This window comes from Talpa occidentalis, unplaced genomic scaffold (assembly GCF_014898055.3).
Source record: "Talpa occidentalis isolate TD23 unplaced genomic scaffold, MPIMG_talOcc4v2.1 talOcc4.13, whole genome shotgun sequence".
NCBI lineage: Eukaryota > Metazoa > Chordata > Mammalia > Eulipotyphla > Talpidae > Talpa > Talpa occidentalis.
In genome coordinates, this window is record NW_023601322.1 from 88,143,876 (window position 1) to 88,163,141 (window position 19,266).

The 19,266-nt window shown below is 43.9% G+C and overlaps 1 long non-coding RNA gene across 1 annotated transcript; it reads right to left on the bottom strand.

Moving 5' to 3' along the window:
• Positions 1 to 2,779: 2,779 nt before the first annotated feature.
• On the bottom strand, positions 2,780 to 18,109 carry LOC119243583 (uncharacterized). The gene is made up of 3 exons (XR_005124763.2): positions 17,962 to 18,109; positions 16,814 to 16,905; positions 2,780 to 3,094 (listed from the first exon to the last, which is right to left on the bottom strand). It is a non-coding gene; the product is annotated as an uncharacterized LOC119243583 (long non-coding RNA).
• Positions 18,110 to 19,266: the final 1,157 nt, after the last annotated feature.

The window sequence follows — 19,266 nt, forward strand, 5'->3', positions numbered from 1 at the left end:
ACCCTGGCTCAGATCTTTATTTCTACTCATCCACTAATTTTCTGTCCAAATCCAACCACTTGATGTCCTTCTCTGTCACAGAATTCCACAAATACTACTTTTAGTTAGAGGGACTTTTTTCTGTTACTCTCCATTCACCAGATACACACTTAAGTAATCCCTTTTAATGGGACAGGGTATAGTTGAAGTATAATCTTTCCTCTTAATTAAAAAATGAGGCTACTATGAATTTCCAATATGACGTTTCAGATAAGTAGACAGCAGTCTTGGAGACTGGAGACAGATGGCGTGACCGCATCTAATATGCTGTCACCCTGTGTGGAGGTGTCAGTGCTACTTCAGTTAACGTGTGGTCCACCGTGGAGCACCTTCCTCTTCACATCGCGGGATTTTGGGTGTCTCTTGCCACTGTCCATCCTGTCTTTCCATTTCCCTCTTCGTGGGAGGAGCATGGTACTACTGCATGGGCTTGAGAGCCTCAGGGGGCATCTACACAGGAGATGAGGATGCTTTCGCTTTCCCTGGATGAGTTGCATCTGTAGTGTTATCTTTTGGAACGCTGCATGTCTCCTTCCTAATGTATGACTCATTTTAATTAACTCACAGTGAGACTGTAGGACAGTAAGTTCTCTCTCTGGGTTTTAAATACTGAACACTCCGGTTCCCTCTCAGCAGGCAAGCCTCCTGATCTTCTGCATTAGAGTTGTCAAGCATCAATAATTTACTCATAGAGATTGATGATAGGACATTTGCCTTACTCTTCTCTTTTCTGGCTATTACCAAATTTCATTTTCTAGTAAGTTAGGTAGTGTAGCCAGATCGAATGGATTCAATCTATGAACATGGTTTCAGTGGCAGTTTTGCGTTCTTGTCTCAACTGAGCAAAATGCTCCGTGTGTATTTGAGGCCTGTTGAAGATTGGTTGAGCATGTGAGGTTTGAGCTTGGGGGAAGAAAGGACAAGAATCATGGGGAACAAGGATAAGATGATTGAACATCATCTCTGGAATTCATGGCTGATCACACAGCTAACCTACAGGAGACAGGGAGGTGGGTATTTGGAGTTGAAGGTGGTTTACTGTTCCCGCTCCACTAGGCCAGACTGGTCAGACTCTCACCTCCTGAGGTGTGCTGGAGTGTCCACTGCATGCCCAGGTGGAAGGCAGATCACAAACTTTGGCTTCAAAAATAGGAAGAAATATTGCTTCTTGGAGTTGTGTTTTTGTAGTAGATTTTTTTAATTCCTATATGACAAGACATTTTGGTTCACTTTGCATAAATATAGAAAAAGTTTCCATACATTTTTGAAACATCATCTTTTAAAGCTACTTTTTATTACAAAAATTGTAAAACACAAAAATAGTGTCAGTTTGTAATTCCATAAAAATTGATATTCCAGATTCAGGATTTCCTGTCCATGTGCTGAAAATAGTTCATTAATCTTTCATCGTATATAAGCACAGGGTGTATTATGTTGTTTTGCAAGCTTCACTGGGAAGTGATGAGGGTAAAGGCCTCGATTCCTACCTGTCAGACTGTTTGAGTTCAAAATCTGGCTTTGCCATTTGCTAACCGTGAGGCTGTAAGCCATGCTATGTTCCCAGCCTCGGTTTCCCCATCTTTAAAATAGGAATAATATGAGCCCGTTTATCACAGAACTTCTCTGGTGAGCAAAGTTCTCAGAATAATATGACTCACAGAAAGTATAATATAAATCCTAACTACTTTTGGTTTACAATTTTTTGTACCTTTCATGGGTAGGTAAAGCTTAATTCCAAAGTTCTTCTTTTAACCCTCTTTGCCATACACATTAATTCCATAATATCTTTTCATCATGATCAAAACAATCAGGATGGGAAAATACTAATGAAGAGACTCCTGGAAAGCTAACTTTGGGAGAAGGTATTGGCAGTAAGTCCTTTTGCTTTTCTCTCATTCCTTCTCGTGCCTGTTCTGCTTCCCTCCCAGAACAACTTCCAGAACATTATGAAATAGGAGAATTTTTCATTTCTTCACCTTTGTCACCCCCACCTCCAACATACAGCTAGGCTACCAGGGGCACCTGCACCTTTCTGGCCCCACCCCAGGACTATAGCAGGCTCAAGTAGGCTTGGTTTTCCTCACTGTTTGAAAGCAGCCCTGGTTTGGTCCCTGACCCCATGTGTTCCCATATCCGGGGTTTCCCATTCTGTCCTTGAATCTGAGGAGAGGCAATACCGTAAGTGAATGAAATGAATCCGTGGTGGTATTTCACGCGTCATGTCATGGCAGCTGCGAAGGTTATTTTTGGGCAGGGCCCCTTCTGAGCATCCCACAGAATGTGCTCCGTAGGCTGCTGCCTAGCCCACTCAGCGTTCCCTTCTGCTTCGGATGGTGAATGAAGCAAAAAGAAGAGATGGCTCCTTCAAGGGAAGGTGCTAATACTGTTAAATAAATATTTAGCTTTTCTCCCCTGGATGGGGTTGATCCCAGCCTCTGTGGTCAGTTGGACAGCTGATAGGCAGGATGAGTCCGTCCTCCTCAGGAAGGGGAAGAAAGAATAAGGACATTAATGTGTTCTTTTCTGAATAGCCAGGGACTGCAATTCTCCATAAAGGAGTTGAATGTTCAGACAGGATAAATTATTCCAGTCACCTCCTGAAAAGGGCTAGCCTAGAGCAGGCAGGGGAGGAGGAGTTTGTGAGTAGGAGACCCAACTGTGGAGGTTGGGGACCTGGGGTGGTTCCCTTTGTCTTTCTAGAAGATCCAAGCTTCCCAGATAAAAAGAACCAAGCTTTGCCTTTGCTTTAATAGGCCTCTTTGTCAGGGTGGTTGTTGAATTTTCTTTGTTTTCTGCCAACGGACGCTGTTGACTGTGAAGCAGTGCTTGTTGTGGTGGGTGGTCTCCAAAAAGTAATCACCTTGTAACCACATCAAGTGGTTATGTGTGAGCCCTTGGCTGACCTTGGAACTTGCCTTGACCCAAACACTGCATTGCAAGTGATGCTCTGGGATTTCTGAATGGTAAACTGCAGGGTACAGGGAGCCCCCACTTGCTTTCTCTTGGATCCCAGTGGCCTCATCCCCAGGAAGCCCACAGCAGACTGTGACAGACCCTGGCGGAGAGAAGAGGTTATGTCAGATATTCCTGTCCCAGTTGAGTTGGGGTTGAAAGCCACCCCATTGCTGACCTCAACTCAACAGCACAGAGCAGAATGGCATAGCTGAGGCCAACTCACAAAATTGTGAACAGTAACAAATCATTGCTACACACCTCTTTCTGCTGAGGTGGGTTTTAATGCTGTGACTGTTAGCTCAGTTTTCCTTTCTCTTGTACTTCACCCCAGTGACTTATCTGAGGTGAGTGGATCAGGTAAGGCTGCTATGAGGCCACCTTCAAGAAAATCCTAGCAGCCCTTCCAGTGGGTGTGGGAGTGTGGAAAAGGATTCATTGTCTTGCATGCCTGCCTTCCGGTATGGACGTTATGACTGCAGTGCAGTGCCACCGCTCAGCTGGGCATCTCTACTGTGGCTGCGGCCTACTGACTACTGGTATATTTGGCAACTCAACCATAAATATAATAATTCATGCATGGCAGCAGTAAATTGAAATCCTCAGATGTGTGTGTTGGTGATGTCCTTCATTTTTCTTTTCCTGTCATGAGCATTTGGGAGAGGAAATGAGAGCCGATTCACCCACCTATAGGCACTTCAATCTCCTTGTGCCTCTAATGGAAAGGGACAGGGTTCTTCAAAATAGTACCCTCTGAAGGGAGCGTTCTATGATAAAGGATGCTAATGGCTGTTACATGGAAAAGAAAGATTTATGGACACTGGGGTTTGGGGAAATAGTAAGTTAAAAACTGTTAGAGCAGAGTTTTATTCTTGCTGGATTTTTTCAAAACCTTTGATATGTAAACATGCCTTGTGACTCTCCAGGAGGGGTTTCATTTTACTGTTTATAATTGCATGTGACCATTCCAATCCTCTTCCCACCTCAAGAAGAAAAAAGAAAAGAAAAGAAAACAGCATGTGTAGAGACCAGTGTTTCATGGACAATTCCTTGGGCACTGCCCATTTGTAACAGGAGAGTTTTGGAGGCATGTGGAGCCATACCGTTGAAACTCAGTCACAAATTTGCATGAAGGAAGTGCAGATGTTATGATTAATTATCTCCTGAACCAAGACAACAGCAGAATTGATATCCTGCCAGAATATCAGATGAACACCTTTTATGGAAATCAGTTCTTTTTCCATATGGAGAGGGGGAGAGTAAAGGATCCTTCAACACATGCTCCTTCCTTGTTCTCTTCTTTGAATATCCTGCTCTATAGCAAAATGTCACGAAAATGTTTTCACGGTCTGTCTTGTCACTTAAATGTTTGGGTGGCACTTGACAAAGTCATCCTACTGACCTGAGGCCTGGGATTCACAGGCTTTTTTGCAGGACAAGAGGCAGAGAAAGTTCTGCCTCTGGTCTCCATGTCCTGAGGGCCCCATGGTCCCTGAGGCCTAGCCTTTAGGGCCAACAGTAGTGGTTCAGAGCTACCTGCAGCGGGCTGACTGTGTCCATTGACCGATTCTGAACTTCAGTTGAAGGCTGATGTTGAATTCTGTATTATGGCACATTCTGGATGCTGACCCAAACTGGTCCCAATCTCACTGTTTTCCCAAATTTCCTCAGCATTGGCTAGGCTGCTGGGGAGATTCCTCACACCCAACTACAGGAAAAGGCACCTGGGAGGGTTGTCCATTCCTACTCATGGAGAGCTGGAGTTAACCTTTTCTGCAAGCGACAGAACCGTTTCTAGAAGACAAGTAAATGTGATGAAAGCCCACTGGTGCGCTAGCATTTCCCAGTCTAAGGCAGGGTTGGCTTGTGTTGAAGCTACCTGAGCTGCCTTCTTCATCGCGGAAGTCCAGGGCTCTTATCTGAACGATGACCCTAAGCTGAGGCTGTGAAGAAGCCCTCTTAAAGGTCCGTCTGATGAGAGCTTATGTAGGGATCCTACACTAATGGAAAATGATGGCCTTCTAACTCCAAGTACCAGGATTAGGTTTATAAACCAGCACAAGAGGTGAATCTAAGGACTGAGGCTGAATTTGAATAGCCTTTTGTCTCCTCTGCTATATTGAAGACAACCAGAGTGCTGGTGTTGGCATGAAATGGGTATTTATTCAAGTTGAATGACTAAAACCATGCCCTGCTTCAGAACGTAGGACATAAGGAGATGAAATGGCAGAAGTGGCCATGCCCCCCAGTGAAATGTGGTGTTCGGAAACATTAGACTAGTGACTCCTCTAGCCTTGGTGAGGATTGAGGAGGAGGGGGGAGCTGAAACTATAAGTCAGTAGAAATAAGAGGTGGGAGAAAATGAATAAACATCTCCTTTCAGCACAAACATGTCTTTTTAAAAATTTAAATCCCTCCCAGCTAGATGAGATGGGCAACACCCGCCAGCCATTTGCAGATGCTGTGGCCTAGAAGGAGAAACTAATGAAGCTGGCCCATTTCAGTGCACACGTTCCAGAGTGTGCAGGCTGCGTGGCTGTGGGACTCCTTCGGGAATACTTCCTTACTTAGGGCTCATAATCATCTCTGTTCAAAATCTTGGCCCCTTCCAGATGCCATCTGGAAGGATGACATGAACCAATAATGTCTGCTTAATTTGTCTTTCGAGAAGTGTCTATTATCTGGTGATATGTCAGCGAGTACCAAGTGATAGCATTTCAGACACTTCAAGACAGGAAAGAAAAGCCACAAAGTGCAAAAGCTCAAATACATTGACACTTAATAGTGTGCTTAGGAGGATATCAAACAGCCTGTTGAGGAGATGTGAAAAGAAGTGTAAAGACCAAACCCACAGATAATGACTAATGAGCGTGGGGCGAAAAGGATGTAGCTAAATTAGAGTTGCTTTTTGATCTTTGGACTTGTAGGTGAGCCAGCGATAGACAGTTTCTTTTACTGCCTTATGCTGGTGGAACATTCTCAACATTTCACAATATGCAAACCACACAAAACTTCTAAAAGAAAGGCTCACTTTGCAGAGAGGAAAGGGACTCAGAGGGGTTAGAGAGACCTGTTGCCGGTTGCTCCGCCCAGCAAATTGGAATTCTAATCCAGAGCTTCTGACCCCTAAGCACTTTGCTCTTCAGTATTATCACACCTGCCTTGGTTTTCCATGTGGTTGATTTGCTGCCATGTCCTCCTGGGTCCATCCCTGATGTCCTTCCTCTGCCTCCCTTCTTAACTGAGCCCCGGGTAGGAGAGAATTGGAAGGAATGGAGGACAGGAACAGATTGGCAGAGAATGTTCTCGTAGAGCCAGTCACAGGTTGGATGCAGGACTGTGGATGGGACTACATCTGGCTGAAGGCTGGTCCTTCGGTTCTGTCCTTTTCCATGGGGTTTGCTCGCTGTCTCAGTGATGACGTGTTGAGTGGGGAGTAGAATATTTCCAGTCTGTGTATCTTAATATATGGGAGGTAATATTTTTTTCTAAATATTTTATATAATTCTTATATCATTTTTCATTTTTGCACAGTGTATGCATTTTCATCTTGGTTCTATTCCCCATGCAATTCCCACCCCCCTTATTTTGGCCCTAATCCCACTTCTATTCCCCGCCGCCCCCCGTTTAGTGTGTCTCTGTTTTATCCACAAGTAACTATAAATCAGAGGTAATAATTTCTTAAATGGAAGTGAGCAAAATCAAAGTCCCAGCTTTTCTGGTAGTTTCTTTTAAAACTAGGCTTAAAGGTGATAGTAAGAGTGAAAATAAACTCATCCAGCTTTGTACCTGCTCTTTGAAGTCTGTCACACATGAGGCCCCTTGAGTGTAGAATTAATCTTATTTATTATATTTTCCTGTGATTTGAGCTGCATGAGAGGTGAGCAAAACCACTTGTAATTTGTTTTTCAAGGAACATCAGATTTTGATGGAGACACAGAGGGGAAGGATATTCTTCCTGAAGCTTCAGTTCCAAAGCCTGTAATATTACAGGAAAGCTAAAACAAGCTCGGCTCATTCTGCGTGATTTTCTCAAATGAAATTGAAGGGTTTATTGTAAATATCATATTTTGCCTTGTCAGGGAGCAGAATGAAAAGTCTGCAGGGGAAGGGAGCGCTTTATAGCATTTTGCAAGATGTGTTGATAATTGTGTAGGCTGAACTGTCTTCTGGATAGAATGGATCCAGCACCAGATAACCTGCATCATTTTTTTATATGAAATATTTGAAAAAGTACTGAGTAAAACAATGAATAATGTCACCAGGGCGGCCTCTATCAAATGCTACTATTTTGACATACTGTAGCAGTATATTTTTAAATAAATGAAACATGACAGGAGAGGGGGACCCCATTGATACCCCTCCTCCCTTGCAATCCCCACCTCCTTTTCATCATTTGTTGCCATACTTAGAAGTTGGTGTTCACTCTACAGTGCTTGCTTTTTCCTTACGTAGACTTTTTAATGGAATCACATATAGAGAAGTGAGCAAATCATGTGACACAATAACATGCTATACATATAATGATTGTATTCACCTAAACAGGTGTTTTTTTTTTTTAAGATTTATTTATTTATACAAGAACTGGGGTACAGACCAGAGGTGCAGGAGGGTGAAATCACCAGAGAATTCGCCAGAGCAGGGAGCAGAACAGGCAGACGGACTGAAGACACTGCTGAGGGGAGCAGCGGGCAAGACACGAGAGGTCTGCAGTGCCATGTGGGAATCTCCCTGGCCTGCCAGGAATCGAACCCGTGCTGCAGAGGCTGCGGACAGTTTCACAGCAAGCGCTGCACTCAACAACCTGTGCCATCAGGGAGGCCCCCTTAATGGGTGTTTTTTAAGAGAATACACCTATGTCACTGCCACCCTGAACCAAGATAAGGTCTTTTGCTAGGGCCCCAGACGTGTCCCCCGCACAGTGACTGCTGTGGAAGCTGATTAGCCTTCTCTGTTTTTAAACTTGGTGTGAGTGGAATCTTGTACTATTTAATGAGACAGATTTCTTTTTCTTTAATTGAAGTAACACTGGTTTCTAACAAAATTTAGTTTTCAGATATACAGTTTTTAAGTCAACATGGGGAAGCTCTGCCTTATGTTTGCCGCCAAGTTTCCTTTCATCATCACACAACTGACCCCTTTTTTACCTGATTTGCACCCCCCACTTCCCTTCTAGTAAGCACTGTTTTGTTTTCATAGTCTGAGTTTTTGTTTGATGTAGTTCATTCTTGTGTTTCATTATCTACCTCATGTGAATGAACTCATACGGTGCTGGTCTGTCTTCACTGTCACAGATTCCTTAGGCCACACATTATGTTTGTGAGACTAGTTGTTGCGAATCACTAGTTCTTTTCCCTCCTGTGGTGAGTTTTATAGGCAGTGTACTTACTTCCACAGTTGATGGATGTTGGGTTGTTTTCACTAATTTACATACTATTGCCAGGAATAGAGCTGGGGAGAGGAGTTAGGGGGAGACAAGAAAAAATCCTGGGTGCAAAAATTAAGGAAGTACGTACGCTCAGCTTCGCACTGGCATTTTTCATGCCCCTGGCTGTGAGTGCCCCCCTAAATGTCGAATACGAGCTATCCCTTACTTTATGCTACTCCTGGTGCTGGCCAGGAACAACCTCGCCATGTATTTGTATTCCTGCAATTCTGTTGGTTTTTACCTCAGCATGGACATAATATATAATGAGGTCTATGAATGTCTAGCCTTTCAAGTTGCTGCTGAATTATTGGAACAACTGGACAACCATGTGCAAAACAAAACAAAAATCCCCCCAAATCCAGGCATAAACCTTATGCCCTTGACAAAAATCATCTTGGAATAACTCTAGTCACTAATTTTCCCAGATTTATTGGTCCACATTCTTTTGGTGCTACTATGAGGCACAGGGGGTAGTCACTATTCTTACTAAAAGTCCTTTGCATTTTCAGGAAGGCTCAAATATGTGTCCTTCCCAGGTATGATCAGTGTGTGACAAGGGACCGGGTCTGTGAACACTCTTGACAGAGGACAAAGCCTCAGAGAACAGGAATCACCTCCAAAGCAGAGGTTTCCTACCCCTGCCTGGTTTAGCCTGTTGGTTTGCTTTGTGGCCCCCTGACTTGGGGTGTCTCTCCACGTGATTGTGATGATGGCTGGCTTCTCTTTGCCTTTGCTGTTGGATTGACCCCTCTGTTTTTCCAGAGAGCAACTGGGCAAGCTCTTCTCCCCCATTCCTACTCATGGAGGCTGGACCCGTGGTCTCTACCTTCAGCCCTCCCTTCCCCAGCACGTTGCGTTACACTCGCCTGGTTGTGCTTGTATGTTCTTGTGTACCAAACAGAGGATTTTAGTGTATATAAAGTGATCACAAGTACATTTTTTTCTCTCGGATCTAACAGACTTTGGGTTGTCCGTTCTTACAAACATCCTCTCTGGCGGGTAGTAGATCCTCATCCCACCTTCACTCATGTTCCCTGTTGCTGTAAACCTATAGCTCTTCCAGTGGTGTATGTGTGGTGGTGATGGGGTAGTTTTGTGGCCATAAACTTTTGCCAGAAGCTCCTTGGCATGGCTAAGGATGAGACATTTCTCCTTTATTCTCCTAAATGCATTGATCTTTCAACCAACTTATGGATCCTTGAGTTTCTGTTTTTATGGTTTCAAATGAATGTGAATCCCAATCTCTTCTGCCAATATTTTGTTAGCATTTCTGTTCAAGGCACCTTTTAGGGACTAGGCTGTAGGGTCCATGATAAAATTATTGGCTTAAAGTCCCTGAAGCAGTCACAGAGTTGTTCCTAATGACGCCAACTAATCTTGTAGCAATGGAGAATGCCACTGCATTGACAGGGAGCTGTATGCTCTTGAGAGTCACCCACATAAGATTTCTGGCCAACAGACATCGTTTTCAAGTTCATAAGTAAGGTTGATTTGGTGGGGGTGAGTGTGAGCAATAATGACTTAAAATAAGTGAATTCGTTACTGTGATTAAGACAGTGTCTAGCACTCCCATCAGAATAAGAAGTGCCTCAATATACTTAAGTTTTTTTCTCCCATAAGAGATTTGTTGAGACTTTCTGCTCAAGAAATTCTTAGCAGTAGTTAATCTGGCTTTATCAGTAATTCCTGTGGTGCACCGGGCAGCACGTCAAGTACAGCGGAGAGAGTGTGAGCAAGACCACTGATGGAGTTCATGAAGTTTCCAGTGCAAAGGGAGTGGAGACAGCATGTATATAATACATGCTTAATTATAATTTTGTAAGGTTTTTATGGAGCATACGAAGTGCTGCAAACACATAGCAGATTCCTCTGTTCAGCTTAGGGGAAAGAGATTGCTCAGTCACTGAAGTGTCCTGCATGTTAATCTGAGGGAAAAGGCCAGGATTGTTTTTGTGAAAAACAGTAAGAGGTGAGCACACCGGGTGGAAATGGGCTTGGTTTCCACCCAGGAGTGTGGCATGGGGAAGGGGAGAAGAGGCCAGTGCAAGATGTTTTGGGGAGAAAGTTTCAGTTCCATTTATTTCCAAGACTATAATCAATGCTAATAACCAGTTGAGACTTTCTGGAGTGGAGGTGGGCGAAGAATGTGGAGACTCTTTAATGGGGATGCATGTCTGGGCCTTTGACATTCCCCTTTTCTTCAGTGCAACCATTAGAGTCAACATCTTCTAAATGGTTTGTGTCTACTTTCTTTTTTTTTTTTTTAACTGTTACTTGTTTTTGCTTGGATGCCTGAAATATGACAATACAGAGCTTAGAGAGAAAGGTTTTCTAAAATGTTCTCTGCTTTTCTACTTGTTTGAATAGCCATTTAATATGTAGTTTCACTTTTAAAAAGGGAGAGAGAAAGGTAGATCATCAATGAAGAGGCTTCCACAAGGAGCCAGATGGGATATAGTTGTAGGATATGAATGGAGGGATTTGCTTGAGGAAAGTTGGAGGTGACAGAGATGAGTGTGTGTGTTTCAAAAGCAAATAATTAAGGACAGCCACAGTAAGAAGGCAGAGAACAGAGTTAATCATCTTAGTTTCTCAGCTGGATCTTCTAAGGGTGAGCTACCTGTTAAGAATGATCAGAGATCTTGAAGAAAGCAAATGTTTGCAAGGTGCCTTGGTTTAGAATGATCATTGATTGAGTTGGTTTTTTTGAGATGTACCAATCTCAATATGTAAGTCTTTTATATTGATAGAGGGTGTTACCTTTGGGAGATAGTGAAAGAACTCTTGTGAAAGCACTCCATTCTAGAACCGGTAGATGTAACGTGGACATTTTGCATTGAATATTCCCAGCTGCTCTACTGTATAATTTCTTGATACACTTTGATCTTGCCTTGGCAATGACCCCTAACACACTAGCTTCCATTTCCCTTTTCATGCCCTACATTGAATTTCTATGAAATACTTATCTCTAAGCAGTAGAGAAGGAGCATTCTGAATATGCTTGGGGCACAATTGTTTTTTAAGTTCAATTGTTACATGTATTTTATTGACTGGCATATGTAGAGCTTAATGCCCAGAGCTGCTTTGCTAACCAATGAAACCCAGTATAATATTGTAAAATAAACTTTGAAAAGTACTACTTAGAAATAAAACATGTTTGTAAAGGAAGGAAAAGAGAAAGAAGGGAAGTTTTTGTCAGTCTCCTGTAAATACTTTTCTCTTTGAATCTGGTGAGTGGAAGCCAGTGAAGTACATAAGGATTTTTTATAATCATCTTCTTCCAAGAACTTGACTATGGCATCCAGTCTTCCCCAGTGGCTCAGAAACTTGGTTTTGGTGGACAGAAAGCATTCATTTGTCTCATGACATTGAAATGAAACCTTTAAGACTGAATGACTACAGAGTAGAATGAATTACAGCTATGCCTGGATTGCACACTCTCCACACTCAGGTGCAGGGTCCCTGACCCTGTTGCTGCACTGTGAGACACAGACATGCTCTCCCAGGCTCCTGGCTTCCCCACTACTCTCTCTCTCAGTTGATCTTCTGTGGATTACATCTTCTGAACCAAGAAATCAGCCAACCACATCATTGGAAGTTACCTGAAAAATTACATTAGGTCCTTAAAACATTTAAATTTGTTTTGTTGATACTTATTGATCAAATCTCATTAATTTTCTTCTTTTTGAATGATCACTAGAATATAATTCTAGAAACCTGTTGTTGATAAGCTGTGGAAGCAGAATTGCAACTCATGAGGATGTGTTTTCCAATGACAATGTATTTCCGTGTATTTTTGGTGCAGGGATAGTCTTGGACCAAGGCCAGGGCACAAGCTTCTTGCTAAATTATCATACATGATGGCCTCTGAAAGAACCAGGTCTTTTGGGTACTTTTTAGTTGGGGCTTTCTAAAAGCAGTTGGCATATAAGGAAATGGCTGTATTAAGAATAGTTTGAAAAATTTGTACCTTTATCATTGAATTCATTTTCAACTTGTCTGTTACATTCTTTGAAATTTAGATTATTCTACTTAAGCCATTTTATATCAGCTCCTTTCTAAGATGCATCTTCATTCTAACAATTACCTAATTTCTCTATGATTATATCATAGGATAGGTGGTCTATGCATTTGGCTTAAAAGGTCTTACATTCTTATTTGCATTTTAAAGATTTATTTATTTGTGCATACAAGAACTGGGGTACAGGCCAGAGATGCGGGGGTGAGAGGGTTCACTAGAGACAGTGTGGGAGAGCAGAACAGGCAGATAGACTGAAATACACTGCTGAGGGGAGCAGCGGGTGAGTCAGGAGAGGTCTGCCACACCATATGGGTATCTCCCTGGCCGGGGAATGAACTTGTGCTGCAGTGGCTGGCGATAACTTCATGGGTTGTGTCTTAACCCCTTGTGCCACCAGGGAGGCCCTTATTTGCATTTTAAATGGAGAATTTACCCCGACTTTGACAGGCATCATAATCTCTCATATCCACAAATGTAACTGGCAACTGTTCTCTCCTGTGTGCATCCGTGCCCTTCATTCTGCTTTGGGACAGTGAGGAGAGTCTTCTACAGAGCATGTTCATTTGTAGCCAGGGAGGCTGACAGGTTAATGAAGAAGTGACTTTAAGAACTTCAGACGCACAACTTCCGGGAGTGGAAAAGTCGGCCAAACCAGGATTCATAGTGAAAGCCTCTTCACAGGCCAAGTCTGCCTTTTCTTGATATATGCTAGTTTTGAGCTGTTAGAACTGAAACTGATCCTTTAATTGATGGCCTTGTTTTTGATCACTTCCTATGAGCCAGGATTATTTAGTAACAACATTATAAATGAAATCATATAAAACAGAGAGTTGTAGGGGAACACTATCACTGTACTCTTTTGACAGTTACAAACTGAGGCTAAAGAAAATAAGCAAAGATGAAGCCCATGTATCCTGCTGAAGATCTCACAGCCAGTAAGAAGTGGACCCAGGGTTTAGACTTAGCCTGGCTCCCTGAGCCTAGACCCAACCAAACACGTTTCCTTTCCTCTTGGTCTGGTACAGTGCAGTGTTTCTTCACCTTGACTTATTCATGGGCGCTCTTACCAAAAAAAAATCTCCTTAACTCCCAAAGTATATTTAAACTAATTCTAGACTATTATTTAAACATGTATAAACATAAAACGAAGAATGATCTCTAAGGTAACACCATTTTTATAGTCACAAAACTGAATGCAAAATATGTTTTGTAAGAGAACTCCAAAAGCAGCTTAATTAAGATGAGCAGTATTAGCTTACTGTTATAGATAACACCACTGGTGGCAGAGTTGTCAATGGTGGGAGCCACAGTAGGAGAAGAACGCATTCTCCAAGCTGAGGTTTTATTTGTGGTCAAGTGGGCCTGTTATTATTTTGGGCATGATTGATGCTGTTATTCTAAATTGTTAAACTTAAGCTACTAATACATTATTTTGAAATGGTAACGTAGTAGAGTACCATTCCGAAAAATACCACTTGGCGAATTATTTTCTTTTACGTCTGCACACATACACTTAATAATATCTACTGAGTCACCATTCCTTTACAAAACCACAATTTCAGGGTCCAGCTTCACCTCCCCTGTCACATGCCTATCATTCACTCACCACCCAAGCTCTAATGCCATCATGCTGTGGAATCCACACCTTCCCTTCCTCACTGATCATCCCCTCGCTTTCCCCAGAGTTTTTTTTTTGTTGGATTTTGCCAGTTTGCTTTATGTACCAACTTGATTTCTGATAATGAACTCTTTCAACTTGGGGGAGCAAAGATGAGACACATGTGTCCTGTCCCCCTAGTAGGGTGAATGTGATACTGAGTGTTTGGGGTACACTTCAAGTCCTGTGTGCCCTTGTATGACTGGCAAGGACTCCAACACATGAGCACCAGGACTGCATGACCCGGCTGTCGTTCTGCTTTCTGGAGGCCATGTGCCCTTCACCGGTGCTAGCCAGAGGGTGAGCTGACGTGGAGCACTTGACATCAGTGCTGACGTTGGAGTAGTGTGTGCTCTTTGTGATGGTAACTGCACAGTGACATTACAGGTCAGCTGATGGCCCCCTCCCACTGCACAGTCTCAGTCCCCACCACACAGTCTCAGAAGAAAGTTTTGTTTTGTTCTATTTTGATAAATAATGTAAAGGCTTTGAGGCCCCTCATTTCTCAGTAATGTTGGAGAGTCAGAAACCTATACACACAGTGGAGGACTGTTCTGCTATAAGGAAAAGTGAAATGTTGCTGTTCACAGCAAAATGGAAGGACTTCAGGGAATTTACAGTAGCAAAGTAAGTCAGAAAGATAAAGGCAAGCATTGGATCACTTTATATATTTGAGTAAAACAAATCTATCAAAGCAGTGGACTGATAAAGCAAAGTAATTATAAACTAGTGGACAGTGATACAAAAGTGCGGTTTCTGACTTTTGAGGGAGTGAAGAGGATGAAAGCATCAAAGGAGGGGTGTGGGTGATGGTGGGGGCGAATTTGTGTACAGGGATATTACCACAGGCGCGTGCACACGCACACATGCACACACACTCCGGCTTACTCGCTTACTTAGAGGCAGACAAGGGTAAGCAGGTACCTTGTCTGTTTTGAGGGCCATTGAAAGTGCTTCTGCCCCAAGTGCTTCTGTCTCCCCCTTGCCTTATAATCTCTCCTGTTTCTTTTCCCATGAAGTCCACTTTCTCAAGCCTGCCTTATTTTATTTTAAATACAAATCCCCCTATAAAGAGGCAAAGTAGCCACAGCACCATGTTTCAAGAGGTTCTGAGATATTATTTGCCTCTGATGGTGGAATATGAGGAAATCTAGAAGCATTGTTTTTTTTGGGGGGGGGTCAAAAAAGGAGGAAGATTTTCTAAATTCCTGCTATGAGTGAGACCATCTAATTAGGCACTAGGAAAAAGACTAATTATAAGAAAGTAAAAATCAAAATCAACAAGCAACTATAAACCAGAGACACACTATGGGGGGAGGGAGTAGGATCAAAACAAGGGGGGTAGGAATTGTATGGGGACTACAACCAAGATGAAAATGCATACACTGTGCAAAAATGGAAAAAGATGTAAAATATATGAAATAAAAAAATATAAAAAGGAGGAAGAGCCAGTGAGGACAAGGTTTTGAATTCTTTCCTGGAAGCAGCCCTTGCTGCATTCAGAGACGATTTTGCTGTGTCTGACGGTCTTTGTGGTCTCATAGTTCTGAAGCCTTGGTCCCAGGGGTGCTGTTCCATGGGCAAGAAGAAAACACTCTGATCTGAGCAGGAAACAAGATGATCTCACATTTTCTTAGGTGCCTCCTGTAAGTCCTGACCACAGTGTAGTCTTGAGTCTCCTGGGTTTGCTGGGAGGAGGCAGGTCTGACGGCTGCTCTTTCAGTCCCCGCCTGGCACCCAGAGCACAGCTGGCAGTTCAGAAGTTCTGGCTCTGCTGCCCTGGGACTCGGAGAAAGGAAGTTGGGGTGTGTGGGCCCCTGCCGGGCTCCTTCTGGGAGCCCGTGCTTGGTTCTGCCTCAGCCGTGATTGCTGAAGGGAAGCTTCCTGCCGGGAGACGCGGATATGTGCTGGGAATGAGCCCTGGTGCCCAGGTGCCTCCACATCACGCTGGACCTGTCCCCCACTCTCCTCCCAGCACTTTCTTCAGTTCCTCCTGATGGTGGCGGCCGGGGTCACTGCCCTGGAGGTCGTGCCTTGAAGTTCCCTAGAGCCGACGTGGTGCCTGTCCAGCATGTGGCCCTTTCTTCATTCCTGACCACTTGCTGGAGCCCAGATCACTTGTCTGGATGGTCAGCCGTTGCCCCCAAATGCAGAAGCCTGCGGCTCCCCACTGCCCCCTCGCCCCACGGTGGATCTGCTCTCTGGCTCTCTGCTGTCCGTGAGCGCCTCCTCTGTGCTCTCTTGCTCCCTCCCACCTGCCCCCCGCCCCACATCGCTTTGCTGTTTCCCCCCTGAACTAGAGCTGAGCATCCCCTTTGAGCCCTCTTCCCACCAGTGTCCACTGCCCGTGGTCTCTGCCCCGGAGTGGGTACACGCAGCCTCGCCTGGCCTCTGCCCACCGCGCCTCTGCCTGCCTGTAGCACATTGCTTGCCTCAGGCCTCACCTCCCGCATGTGAGAGTGTCTGTTATTTAGGAGGGTAAATGGAAGAGGGTGATAGAAGTTGAGAATAGGGCAAATGATTCAAATGAAAGCAGAGAAAAATATAAGGATGGAAGGGAAACTAGTGCCAGGAGGGAGAGAGGAGGGTCTTCACAACACTAAGCCTTGAAATACCATACGATCCAGCTACTCGAGGTCTGGGTGTTCAGCTGGAGACCATGGAAACACTAAATCAGAGAGATAGCTGCACCCCCATGTTCATGGAAGCATTACACAGCAGTCAAAATATGAAAACAGCTTGAGTGCCCATGGGTGGACGAGTGAATGAAGAAGACATGGTGCATACACGCAAAGGAATACTGCTCAGCTATAAAAAAAAGAAAAAATAGACAAAGTCATGACTTACAACAACAGAGAGAAGAGAGGTTTCTGGAATTTGGAGCACAGAGTCCCAGAGCATACAGAGACGTGGAAAGAACATGGTGTTAGGAAGGTCCAGAGGCTGTCCCAAGAGAGCCTGCCCTACACGGGGTCCTTTACTATCATTGTCCCTGCAGGGCAGCAGGCCGCTCCAAGGTGACGGCTCTTCTCGAAGTCTGCAGAGGGTGCCTGTGCCTTAGTGATGGGCTTCAGAAGCAGAAGCATGCATTTTGCAGTGGATTAGGGTATGAGGTGATTACGTTTGTTCTTGTGGTGCTAAATTAGATGTGGAAAAAGGAAGTATGATCTTAAAAAAAAAAAATCGAAAAGGTTCACAAAAGCTTCCTGAGAAACCCATTTTCCATTATAGCAAGAGAAAGGTAAAAAGGACATTCGTTTAAAAATTCATAAAGGCAGCCTTATGCCCAGTGGAAACATTCCTTCGAAAAAGAGCAGAGGTTGGCACTTAAAGACACAGTCCCCAGCATTTGTCAGAGTCTGCCCAGGAAGCGAGCGCAGGCCTCTCTGCAGATGGCAAGGGGTTTAAAGAAACAGGACATGGCTGGCTTTATGGTATGCCTATGAGGAGAGCGGGCACAAGGGCCTTCTGGGATGGTGTGGCTAAAGGCTTGCTCATATTGACGGTTGACTGAGGGCATCTGCAGACGTGATGGACAGTTTAGTGTGTACGAGCTGAAGACTCATGTCAGAATTTCTTAGTCCCGCTTTTCAAATTGTGCAAAAATTATGAAGATACTGGCATGCATTTTGGTTGTGTGTGACACACATGGACATGCTGCTTCATGTGTGACCACTATTGGTTTGTGTGTCATTCACCTGAGTTGAAAGTGGGGTGCTGGGGCAGATAAGCGAGGAAAGACAAAGCAGGTAGGACTGAGTGACCTTCTTGCTTCCAAGTCTTTCTTTGGGAAACCCCACTAGCCTTGACAGTCCTCCCAAACCCAGATTCATTCCAATGGCAGTGCATGAGCTGCTCTCTGACCTCGATTAGCCTGAGATTCTGTGTCTCAGACACTGCCGAGGGCTTCATTGTTTCTTGCAGATGGTTGTCATCTTGATGTGGAATGTAAGTATATCTCTACTAAATCCAACAGCTGGACCTGTCCTTGGGGTGGTTGTGACTCTCTCTGTTTGTGATGCTAAGAGATTTGAGACCCAGGGAATAAAATGACATACATGGGACCTTTGTGAGGTCACATGACGGGGGGGGGGGGGTAGAACAGCGATTCAAGCTAGAACTTAGGGATGGTCTCTGCCTTTTTATCCTCTGTGCTCAATCACAAACTCCGCGGCACCACATACTGTAGAAATGGATTTAGACAAGAGCGCCTCTGTGATGACTTCAAAGACTGATGCAGACTGGAATCCAAGCTTACTCTGAAATGCTATTTTTCTAATTGATTATATTATCATTTCTCAAACGTGAAAAACTGTCACATGAGTGTGGTTATTCATGTCTTAAACTATGGTTTTTCTGATATTGCCTCAAGTAGAAACTAACACTTTCAGTTCTACTTCAGAAAATTAATTTTGCCCTAAATGCTTTCAAATATAATACATGACTTTCTGTTACTCAAGAGTGCCCAAGGATAGATGATTGGGGGAGGAAGATGTGTCCATTGAAGCAATGGATACACTTGCATGTGTGGCAACATGGGTGCAACTGGGGGGATTCATGCCACACAAAATACCGATGAAGGGAAAAGACAAATACTGGATGGTTTCACTCATTGTGGAATATGGTGAATCAACAGTCAGATAAAACCAAACCAGTCACAAACCTAGAAATCTGGGTGTAGAGCTGAGGCTACACTTTCTCTGGAGAGAAAGGGAGGAGAGCAGAGCTTGGGTGGGAGGCCCCGTGGACTGTAGCAGAGGATTTGGGGTGTCTTGGTGGTGGGGGTGTTGTGGTGACATCTATTTGAAGGGTGGGATCCTCCACTTCCGAGTCCTATAATATACTGCACTAATGCTACAGCAATAAGAAAACAACAACAACTACAACAACAAAGCAAAACCACAGTCTCACATCTCTATTGAAAAGAATTATTCCTTATTAAACTGACCACTGCTGGAATACAGCAGTAATGTTCTAATCCTACCTGGAACAGGAATATCTTTTCATTCTTTCACCTTCCATAGCTTCCTCACTGTGACACAATCCACTGAATCCTGACACAGCCTAAGGCTTCTGTGTCCTTTTTCCAGGAACGTCTTTCCTTTTCTTAGGGGTTTCCCTGGAGACTTTGGTGGTGGTTCCTGTAGGCTTCTCCCCTGTCCACCATCG